This window comes from Lethenteron reissneri, chromosome 44 (genome assembly GCF_015708825.2).
Source record: "Lethenteron reissneri isolate LAM-NWPU_2019-01 chromosome 44, ASM1570882v1, whole genome shotgun sequence".
Lineage (NCBI taxonomy): Eukaryota > Metazoa > Chordata > Hyperoartia > Petromyzontiformes > Petromyzontidae > Lethenteron > Lethenteron reissneri.
This window is the reverse complement of record NC_083822.1, coordinates 3746775-3758277: the sequence shown is the minus strand read 5'-3', so window position 1 is coordinate 3758277 and position 11503 is coordinate 3746775.

Sequence of the window (11503 nt, the reverse complement as noted above, 5' to 3'; positions counted from 1 at the left end):
GCCCACTGGATGGGTTCTGCAGGATTGGAAGGATGCCCTGGTGATCCCCCCCCCCCTCTTTAATTATGGGGACCACACATACCTGTAACAACTACAGGTGCATCTCCCTCCTCTGTGTGCCGGGAAAGGTCCTGGCAAGGATTATTCAACATCGCCTTGTCAGGCACGCTGAGGAGAGGCTTATGGAGCCCCAATGTGGTTTCAGGCCAGGGCGGTCTTGCACAGATGCCATATTTTTTGTCCGTCTGCGACATAAGAGATGTAGGGAAATCCAACAGGACGTACATTTCTGATTTATTGACTTGGTTAAGGCCTATGATATTATCTATAGGCCTGGGCTCTGGGTTGTCCTTCATGCTTTCGGAGTCCCCGACTCTCTGCTCACAATCATTAAGAACTTTCTTCATGGTGGACAGGCCCGGACAAAACTACGTGGCCGGGAGTCAGAGCCATGCCCTGTTCACCTTGGGGTGCGACAGGGATGTCATCTGGATTTCACATTATTAAACATCTTTTTTGACCACGTAGTTCATAAAGCCTTCTATGGCTGTACCGGAGGAATCTCCATCTGGTACAGATACAATTGGAGGTTGATCGATGCCTGGGTGTGGTCAAGGGGTTAGCTCCATTTTAGTCAACCACGTTATGTCTGCTGATGATCTGGTGATTGCTGTTCATTCGGAGGAGTTGGAGGCGTTGCTGCTGAACCTGGAGCGTGCCACGAAGAGGTGGGGCCTTACCATCAGCCCCACCAAAATTAAGCATCAAACACTCCCACCCCTTAACTCCCCATTGGTGATGGGGCAGTTGTGGAGAGAGTGGACAGTTTTCCATACATAGGCAGTGTGCTTATCACTACCTCCGGTTTAACAGCAGAGGTCTCACTCCGAATCAGTCGTACAGCATTATATTTTCATCGGCTGCATAACGCTGTGTGGAACCTACCTGGTCTGTCGCTCCACATGAAGCTCGCTTATTCTCGGCCACGGTCATGCCATCCCTTCTTAATGCTTGCGAAACGTGGGCACCCCTAATGGAACATCTTCGCCGGTTAGAAACATTTAGGCTGGCCTGTCTACGATCCATCCTGGGTTTAACCAGGCTGGATTGTGTGAGGAGCTCATCACAAATCCTTGAAACATCTGGACAAAGTTCCATCGGGGAGCTCACAACAACCAGCAGAGCGCCGAGCGGCAAAACACAGCAAGTTGGCACAGTAGGGGGCACGTGTGGTGAATCGGCCAGTCGTCTCAATCAGTCAACTCATGGCACCTGGGTCTGTCCAGTGACTTCCAGCCAGCGGGCGTTCGACACTTCACGTGGCCTGAAAGTGCACTTAGCCTGGCACAAGCGCCGTGGTGACGTCACCGCCACTTAGTAGCGAATGGCTGTTGTTGTTGTTGAGCGAGTTTTGTGGGAGAGCAGTGAAGTAGCACGTTTGCTAGCGCATTGAATTACAGACCTGGTGACCTGAGTTCAACTTCTGGTCTCCCCTAAATGTGTACTTGGTGTAATGTGTGTGTGTGAGCATCAGCAATATGGAGGCAAAGGCAGCCAGGTATGGTTCTGGCCACACCTCCGTAGCGTGTGCAAGGGCAGTCCTAAATAGGCCCCAACAGTCGAGAGGGCTCCCTGTGCGACATTTCAAAGTGATTTCCTACTCAAATGAGCAATGAGGCTGTGACCTACTCCTGCTCACAGCTCTAAGTCAGTCGTGGAAATTATTCGTTGCTTTGACTAAACCTTTGTGCGTGCGGTGTGGGAAACTGTAGTGTAGTTGCCAAAGCACCACCTTACGATGATTTGATGATATAACATATGCTGCTGGTTAACGTAAGCCCGAACGGCCAATTGATGAATAGATTGTAGCGATATATAACAAGTGATGTATATGAATATGTTTCCATGATATGCAAATAGATAATAACATCATCGATTCTCAACAACGTTATCTAAATTAGTGTATTGTCAACCGCTGTTTCTCCTTTTCTACGTAAAAAAAACACGAATTATGAGTGTAAATGCCCAGCCCATACACGTGTTGCTTGCGGTAAGCCATCGACAGCCTGAGTCGGCGCTGATAGGGCTCAAAACTAGCCCCAGGTTCATTTTGAGAGAAGCATTCTGTAAGATTTAATCAACTCTTACCGCATGCATTTTTTTTGTGGGGGGGGGGGGGGGGGGGTTCTGTTTAACTGTACAGCAGATATGAATGCAGAAGTATTCGGGTTCATTTTCAAGTTCAGGTTTTGCTTTCCAAACAATGTTGGCAATCGGCGTCTGCGAAGGGAAAATTCAATTATATATTAGCACTGCACGCAAACTGTTTCAATTCAAGCCAAGACTAATGTTGCCAGTGTGTTGAAACACCTGAAAATATCTACACGGGCTGCGGTATGTCGCGTGTTGCAATCTCACATTACAAGTTTAAGATATCATCACGGGCCAAAATCCGTTGATGCTGGCGAATGGGGCACCGCAGTGGTGAGATGTTAACTCCCTCGCCTGGTATGCAAGGAGGTCGTGGATTCGATTCCGACCCCTGTATATTTAGAGTTCGCATGTTCTCCCCGTGGTCGCATGGATGTTTCTCCGGTCCCTCCGGGTTTTCCCTCCGCATTCGGAAACACGCGTTTAGAGTATTTGGCTGCTATACATTTCTGCATAATAAGCCACTTCGTTGGGCTATCATTTGTGGCCAGGTCGCTTCTGAAAAAGAGCTATATGGCTGAGTGGGCCTTAGCTGGTAAAAAAAAAGTTTTTAGTTTTAAATATCACTTCCTTCTGCTCGATCCCTTCAGCGGTTGCAAAAGTTTGCACGCAACCCAAAAATCCGCTCTCACAATGCACGATTTGGTTTCTCTCGCACACGTCGTAACCTTCTCTTGGCATGTTCCATTCCGAACTTCCAAGTTGCTCACCCTGTCATGCCATGGAATTCCTAAAATAATGTGTGATGCCGTACTGCGTTGACAGTGGGTGCACAAGCACAAACAACAAAAACTCAACAAATGTTTCAATAACACTGCCATAAAACTGGCCCTTCATATGAGAGCTTTTTCACAATCAAGGAAATCCTATAATTGTCTATTTGTAGATGTATTAAGAGGCTAGATTTCGTCAGATAACAGCCAAAGTAGAAATCGAAAATGTTTTCTGTTACAAAGTGTTAAAGTTGTCAACTTTGGGGCCAAATGGAAATTCGAAAATGATGGGCAGTAGGTGAGCAGGGTGATACTCTGGTAACATTTGTGTCTCACAGGAAGAAGGACCTGGGTTCAATTTCAGACACGGGTCCCCTTACTGTGTGGACTTTGTATGCTCTCTCTTCCCCTGTTCTCCATAGGTTTCCTCCGGGTTTCCTGCTTTCTTCTCATAACTCAATGAAAACACAATGTCACTGGTATTTGCCAAAACATCCAAATGCTGGAAGAAGAAGAAAAAACCCTGCAAATTACTAAATTGAGATTACACCAAAGCAACATCGCCCCCCTACTTGGAAATACTTGGCAGGACCCTGCTGAAAAATGGTCTTGTGACTCAGTGAGGCTTGCCTGTGTAAACATGCATAATAATAATGATGCCTATATTTACAACAGTTAACCCGAAGAAACACATTGTGAAAAATGAAAGCAGTTTTTTTTAAATAGCATTTTTTTAGGCTCATCCAAAACGCTGTCATCAAAACGGTCTCATTGGCCATTTCTGTGGTCAACCTTGTCATTCATTGTTGGTGACGAGGCAACCAGAGTAAACTCACTAAGTATAGCGTTTGGTCAGAAGTTAAAAAATTGATTTGTTCAGACCCACACACTTGGTAAGATGCCAAGAAGTCCATACACACGCAGACTGAGCTGTGTAGACCGGGAGTTATGCTCGGACTTTGATGTGAGAGAGACGGACCATATCACTCATAGAGGTGTGTGCCCGTCCCGACCTCAGCTGCAGCGTGGCACGTAGGCATGGACAAATAAACTATACATCAATACATTGGAACCATCGATGTTTGGCCATCGATGGAAAATATAACTGGGCCCTCTCCTAATGTTGCCGACAGGTCCGTGTATGTACTGCCCTGTACTGCAGATGGGTTAACGTTTATGTTATGGAAAATAGACGCAAGTTTTCTGTTGGTTGAGCATTGGACCCTGAAACCATAACCTTTGTACATTTTTGTGAAATATTTAAAGGCAGTGATTTTTTTTACATTTTGTAGAGTAGACTAAAGATTATTGACAAGTGTTGATCCTTCAGCAGCCATTGTCCATTGTAATGTTTCTATAAAATTATTAATCATTCGTTTTGGAAATATATCCTGCCATAGTAAACACGAATTTGCTGTTGTGTGAGTGTTGACCCTGCAATAACGTATTTTTTACGAAAAAAATGTCGTCTATTTTTATCATTAATCATACTTTTTTTCTTCTTCTATGATAAACATTGCTTTTGAACATTTGCATTGCCCTTTCCTGTAAATAGTTAATTTTTAAAACGTGAAAAAAAATTTTTTTTTACAATCTCTTCGTGTTTATCAATTTTTTCAAAAACAAAAAACATTGAGTGTTAGAGATATGTATGTTGGACTTCTTGCACACCGTACGCATCAATGTCTTCCTTTCATGTGACATCGCTAACAGCCGGGGACTCTGTGAAACTCTCTCTGTCTATACTGGAGTTGCCACCCGGGCAGACGCAGTATCGACAGAGCACCGGGGGTCAAGCACAACGACAAAGGCCCTCCCTAGAGCCTTGAACAACAGACGATTGGGGCAACTGCTCTTAGCAAGGACCAATGAAGGCCGGCACGGCACACGAAGAGGGGGGGAGGGGTGTTTCCAGCACCACAGCATCACGCCCGACCGCATTTGTCTCCCCAAAGCTCATGTTTAAACATCGCACCAGGTACTCATTTGAGGCTGAGTCGACCTAGGGGTGGCGCAGGACCAGTTGAGACAATTGTCACTGGTGTCGACCGTGAGCGAGAATCGAATTGGGTTTGCGGGGGTTCGTAGCGCAAGCGCGCTAACCAGCTACACTACCGCGACACACTCACATCCACGCACCGGCAGTGTGGGTTCCTGTGTTCGTGTGGCAGGAATTGATTGGTACCGAGATCTGGAACCCACAGCACAGTGTGTGTGTCGAACTTTATTACAGTCGACTATACATAATCTTCATAACCCATCTTGGCTGGCTGGTTGTGTGTATGTTGAAAGGAACTCAACGTACGTACGTCACATACTGAGAAATGATTGCAGGTTTGGTCTACAGCAGCCAATGTGGGCGACCCTAGCACACATCCATGAGAAGGTTAACAATAATCGAGGGTTTCTCAAACCCCAGCACTCGCAGTCGTCTTTAACCAAACAAGTTCTTACAGGCCGCGTGTGCCCGATGATGAATGTATATTACGTGGGTGTATCGACCTCGTTCACCCTGCGAATTCGAATTATTTTGTAACAGAGGATTATTTTACGGACACCCTGTACAATGCAACAATCGATCTGCAGCAAAGAAATAAACCTCGATTGGGCTCCCCAGGAAAACATAGGACATCAAAAACACACGAATGTGGATCAGCAGTTTCTATATATTCATTATTATTTATGAGTTTCTTTTCATTCATAGCAAACCTTTTTTTTTGTGGTGTGTGGGGGGTGGGGGGAATTGATCATTATAATGTGTACAATACAACTCCGAGTTTCCGATCGTCCGCAGACTGAGATGTGCACAGAAACTATCGGTCGAACACGCGACGTTGATTCGTCTTTGCCGGTCGCGTCTCTGGCCCCGCGCCGTCCGAACGAGACCCCTCCCGACCAGTGCCAGATTAAGCGAGTGCGGGGCCTGTAGCATACGTTATAAAGGGGCCATAAATAAAAAACACGTAAATATGAAAATACAATTTTTTACTTGCACAGTAAAGTAATTGTGTTGTTTTATTTGCTATACAGCCAGATAATGCAACAAATCGCTACCCTCAAACACCCAGTCGTTCGTAAAAGTATAGGCGGTATAGTACTGCAGTAATAGAGCAAGTGCAGAATCACTGAACCGGAATTGATAGATTGAAAGCATTTAGCGCGGGGCCCTTGAAAGTGCGGGGCATATGCAGCTACTACACATGTAGCTACTACACACTACATATGTAGCAGCTACTACACGTGTAGTAGCTACTACATGTGTAGCAGCTACATTTGTATAGTAGCTACTTGTGCTACGACGATAATCCGGCCTCTGCGCTGCGCGTGGGTCTGCACGAGGTGCGCTTCTGTGGGGAGCGGTGGTGTATCGGTTAGCGCTACGAACCCGGCGACCCGAGTTCGATTCCCACTCGGCTCACGGTCAACGCCAGTGACGATTATCTGAACCGGTGCTGGGTCTCCCCTAAGTCGACTCAGCCTCAAATGAGTACCTGTCGCGGTGTGTAAATATCTACACGAGGAAGACAAAGGCGGCCGGGCGTGGTGTTGGCCACCCACTCCATCGTGTGCCGCGTCGGCCTTCATAGCAGCTGCTACTCGCTCACAGCACTTGCCCCAACAGTCTGTTAGGGCCACACAGAGGATATTTGCCTTTGCAGCGCTTCTGTGATGCATACGCGAAGCGCGCACTCTCGCTCGACCAAAACTCACAAACAGGGCTCCCTCCCCACGGCTCCCTCCCCAGAGCTCCCTCCCCACGGCTCCCCCTCCCCACGGCTCCCTCGCCACGGCTCCCTCCCCACGGCTCCCTCCCCACGGCTCCATCCCCACGGCTCCCTCCCCACGGCTCCCTCCCCACGGCTCCCTCCACACGGCTCCCTCCCCAGGGCGCCATCCCCACGGCTCCCTCCCCACCGCTCCCTCCACAGGGCTCCCTCCCCAGGGCTCCATCCCCACCGCTCCCTCCACAGGGCTCCCTCCCCACGGCTCCCTCCCCACCGCTCCCTCCACAGGGCTCCCTCCACAGGGCGCCATCCCCACGGCTCCCTCCCCACCGCTCCCTCCACAGGGCTCCCTCCCCAGGGCTCCATCCCCACCGCTCCCTCCACAGGGCTCCCTCCCCAGGGCTCCATCCCCACCGCTCCCTCCACAGGGCTCCCTCCCCACGGCTCCCTCCCCACCGCTCCCTCCACAGGGCTCCCTCCACAGGGCGCCATCCCCACGGCTCCCTCCCCACCGCTCCCTCCACAGGGCTCCCTCCCCAGGGCTCCATCCCCACCGCTCCCTCCACAGGGCTCCCTCCCCAGGGCTCCATCCCCACCGCTCCCTCCACAGGGCTCCCTCCCCAGGGCGCCATCCCCACGGCTCCCTCCCCACCGCTCCCTCCACAGGGCTCCCTCCCCAGGGCTCCATCCCCACCGCTCCCTCCACAGGGCTCCCTCCCCAGGGCTCCATCCCCACCGCTCCCTCCACACGGCTCCCTCCCCAGGGCGCCATCCCCACGGCTCCCTCCCCACCGCTCCCTCCACAGGGCTCCCTCCCCAGGGCTCCATCCCCACCGCTCCCTCCACAGGGCTCCCTCCCCAGGGCTCCATCCCCACCGCTCCCTCCACAGGGCTCCCTCCCCACGGCTCCCTCCCCCCCACCCTCTTCGCTGCCGCATGTCTGCACGCCGCTTCCCGTCCCGCCGTGGACGAGATGGCTCGCCTTGCCTCGCGCTTCCTTTGACAACAGGATGCCTTTGAGCGGCGGCGACGCGCTTCCGTTTGTTGTGGTTCGAGTGGCAGCGGTGAAACATGTCAGAGTCTCTCTCTGTGTGCTTGAGGAATCCGCTGAGCTATGAAGCTCTTTGTTTCACCGATGCCCAGTAGGGGTGGGTCAGATGTGGTCAGCGGCGGTGGAGTCCAGGCAAGTGGCCCGCCTACAAAGACAAAGATCCCCCGAATAGCCCGAACAGATTGTTGGGGAAAGTGCTGTTAGTAGCGAGTAGCACATATGGTCCTCCTACACTGTGGCCGCCACCTCCATCCGATTAAAAGCCGTCCCCTGGAAGTGGTCTTGGCCGAGGGCCTGGCGGATTTGAGGTGAGAGGGCTGGGACAGGCAAGGCTGAGTCGTCCGGTTTACTGCGGGCGATCATTCGTGATGGATGGGTTCCGTCCCAGTCACCGATGATAATTGTACGTCAAAAACACCATCATTGACATTTGTTTTGTACTCAATTTAGCTAAATTCTATTTCTGAGAATTAAAATAGCAGTGTGATTGTAACGCGACAAATATTATTCTCAAATGTGGAGCGCATGGGAAAGTGCTTCCCACTCCCCCCACTTTGTGGACCAGATGTGACCTCGAAAGATTTTAGAATTAGCTCTGCATTATCCACTTCCGAAGGTTGTTCCCTATAACACGACGGGGATTGTACTTCTCTGCGATTGGAATTGTTTTGTCTCATGGCGTGACGCCAATAGCGAAATCTGGATAGAATTGGAAGAAAAAAATATTGTTTCAAAGTTTTCCTCCTGTTAATCAGCAGCAGGCATGTCGGTTACAACGCCACGTGCTCTGGAGCCTGATACTAACACCCCCTCCCAGATCGAAATCCTCCAGAAAGGAAATCTCACATCACGTCGCAGGCGCAGCAGTGGCCGCATGCTTCCACTTGTTTCCACGCCACTCCACCTCCACCCCCAAGCTACGTATGTCGCAGAATTAAGACAAGAAACAGCAGCAGCAGCAGCAGCAGCTTTGAGAGGCCTTTCATCCAGCAGTGGAATGACCGTGGCCTACGACGACCACCTCTCCACCGTTAGCACCAAACGGAGAAATACTAACGTGGGAGTCACATGCAAGGCGGTTGCCACCGTACGGATGTGATGCACGTGGAACTTGTTTCGCGCCTCCGATGAGCGCGCGTGGCTCGCCGTACGGTGCGAACGACGGTACGACCTCCACCTCGACTGCCACGCCACTTTCTCCGGTCGGTGCACACAAAATGAGCGGTGGCCCATTGAAGACGCACAAGAAGATCTCTGTTGATGTACATCATGCATTGTCGTTGCTCTGGTTGTGGAAAGCCGACAATTGTTCTGGATCAGCTCTCGACGCGTTGGGCCCGATATGCGATCTCGGTGCAGGTCGTCGCGACTCGTGGAGGTGGGATGGAAATGTGTGTCCGGCACTTGCTCGCCACTGGAACAGCAGCGAGGCTCGCACGCAGTGCCAATCGCTCAGCGACGCTTGTTGAACCCAGGTGACGGCCAACTGAGACTCGGTTCTCGTGTTTTGAGTCCGTGCAAGGGAAACGTGACGGACGTTGTCAGCGATTCCTTGCCATCTCTAGCTGGCACGGGCAGGGTTAAGTTTAACCCGTGTATGTACGTATTGAACGTACGGTGAACTTCTTTCGCGCCGTACGTAGCCAACCGCGCTAATCGGAGGTGCGGAGGAAGGACAACAAACTAAACACAACAACAAGCAGTTCTAAAGAAACGAGTTTTCAATCAGTTTTCAATCAGCCATAAATCTGGCTGTCGCCTGATGAAGCTGGTTGTAATTACTGCGGAACGTCGTACTCAGATTGTAAATGTTGTGGCTTGGCTCTCCTACACACCGGTGTGCTGTTCTGTTTACGTGACAACCCTTACTAGTTGGCTGTGTCGGGTGGTGGCGGGTTTAACGACACACTCATATATTTACGCGATCTAACCCAAAAAAACACCTATATATACACTGCTCGCCAAAGCCTCCTACTACGTGTTGATTTGTTGTTGTTGTTTTTGCAGGAATCGTTTGCCATGTGCAAGTCGATGCTGTTATTCCTGTGCGCGTGCACCACGTTTGGCAAAGCGGCCGCGTGCCGCTCGTGAAACGAGTGTGCAGGAGGGCTCGTCAGGAGTGAAATCACCGCCCCAGATTTCCTCTTCCTGAACGCCTGCCGGGGGGGGGGGGGGGGTAAGGTGGCCTCGTCGTGCCAAGTCAAGGCCCCTTCTGAGATCACGACACGCCAAGAGAAACAAAGCTCTCGCTCAGCAGTGTGCGCATAGGAAATGGTTTCAACACGGGTTCGGTGCAACAACCCAGGCAGCAGCAGCAGCCTCCGATAAGATAGTTTCAGACTTGGCGAAGTTTTTTTTGTTTGACCCAGTTCAGGATTTAAGTTTGTATGTGTGTATGTGTTGAACCTCTTTCGCACCGTACGTAGCCAATCGTGCCAATCGGTGGTGCGGGGGAAGGACAACAAACCACGCACACGAAAAGCAGTTATCAAGAAACGAGTTTTTGGTGCATATTGAACGGCTTAAACCGACGGTATTGTAGTCATGTGAAGGCTGTTTGTAGACTTTGTGGTGGCGCTGTGCTACCAGTAATGCATGGGACCAACAGCGAGGGACAGAACAGCAACATCACGCACGGTACGCGTATATTTTAAACACATCAGCTGAGCACAGACTTAAAAAACCGGCAAGCAGCCAGCAACAAGCAACGCTGTCGACGTTGTAAGAGATAAGGCTGAACGTGTTTCTCGAATTGAGCAAAGTTAGAAGAGTTTTTTGGTGTTAAGAGACTGGAGCAATGGAAAGAAGCAGAAAGCAACGTTTGCAGCTTCGTTGGGGGGTTGAACGCAGAATGGTTCAGACGAAACTGTCAGATGTCAACATAAAAGTCGAACTTTTTCCCTTCGTAAGAATTTCTATTTCCATTACACCAATCCCCAATTCAGTCGAAGACACAATTCCCGGCTTACTACAATTGAATGTATGCATTCTTGCTGAACGTGGCAAAAATATATCGTTGTGGAGTCCTGGTTCATGACAAAGTGGGGAGATGTTGCACCGGTTGGATAACAAAGTAACACTGACGCCAGTCTAGCCCCTCGTCGCATGCTCCACGCAGGCATATCTCGTGAGCTTCCTCTGCTATCGTATGACAGTGAGTTTAGCATCATCATGATTTCACACATTGCACTTGTGGATTAGATAACACGCACAGGTAAATGATTACGCCGGTAAATTCAAACTGTTCGGAAGAGAGAATGTGTTTGGGACGTGCACGTGGCAGGAAGGAAGGATGGTGAAGAGTCTGAGATGTCCACCAAAGGGTGATGGAACAATTTATTCACCTCGATTTGAGGTGTTAAGATCAGAATCAGAGTATTTATACTGCAGTAGGAATCCGATGAGCTATGAAGCTCTTTTCACAGAGGAGCGGGTCAGAACGGTACAAGATGGTTTATTATTTTGCAGGATGATGATGAGACGTGGCGTCTCGGGGAGTCCTTCATACAGCAGTCACTTGATCGTGGCTGATGATTGCAATTTTAATTTCTATGGCATGCATCCTGCAATTTGAATGTTGTTGTTAGTAGTACTCTTCATTTGTTTATTTTGATGGTGCGATTGTATACTTTATCTGTTTGGTAAAAAAACAGCATTTGCCCCACCTCCCCCGACTCTTAATTCGATTATTTTGCTGCTATAATTTGTCACGTGATGGTCCACTTGGTTGAGCTATCATTTTTGATAGCCAGGTCGCTTCTGAAAAACAAGTTAAAACTTCAGTGCGCTTTGCCTGGTGGGAT